This window comes from Merops nubicus, unplaced genomic scaffold, assembly GCF_000691845.1.
Source record: "Merops nubicus isolate BGI_N331 unplaced genomic scaffold, ASM69184v1 scaffold3222, whole genome shotgun sequence".
Lineage (NCBI taxonomy): Eukaryota > Metazoa > Chordata > Aves > Coraciiformes > Meropidae > Merops > Merops nubicus.
This window is the reverse complement of record NW_008592728.1, coordinates 129-562: the sequence shown is the minus strand read 5'-3', so window position 1 is coordinate 562 and position 434 is coordinate 129. Positions and strand designations below refer to the sequence as shown.

The 434-nt window shown below is 44.9% G+C and overlaps 1 protein-coding gene across 1 annotated transcript in view; it reads right to left on the bottom strand.

Moving 5' to 3' along the window:
- PCDH9 (protocadherin 9) overlaps positions 1 to 132 on the bottom strand; it is a 4,593-nt gene extending 4,461 nt beyond the window's left edge. The window contains 1 exon segment of the mRNA XM_008935224.1: positions 101 to 132. The gene's annotated coding sequence lies outside the window, so the exon portion shown is untranslated.
- Positions 133 to 434: the final 302 nt, after the last annotated feature.

The following is a 434-nucleotide window of genomic DNA, read 5'->3' as shown; positions in this document are numbered from 1 at the left end:
CCTAGACAAATACACTGCGTGTTGGCTTTTTTCTTTTCTTTTCTTTTCTTTTCCCCTTTAAATGAAATGCATCACAGTGTATGGGTAACTTTGCACTTACGTTGGTTGTCTACCTTTGACGATCTGCTGCAGCTAAGCAATGATCTGTTCCAGCAGATACAGCACAACGCATCTGGTAAACCACCAGATTTGGAGAAATCAGCAGCAGCCAAACGCTTCCTCCTTGAGATATGTGTTGCTTCGGGGTGGCAAATTAGCAACTCCAGGGAAAAAAATCACAGTTCTGTCGTTAGTCATCCTCTCCACGTTTCATTTCTATTAAGCGGCGATCCTTCGGGTGTTTAACGTGCGTGCAACAACCCAAACAAACGGCAAGCAAAAATCCGGTGCACTTCTTTAGACCGGGGGTATTTTCCACTCTGCACTGCTCACGA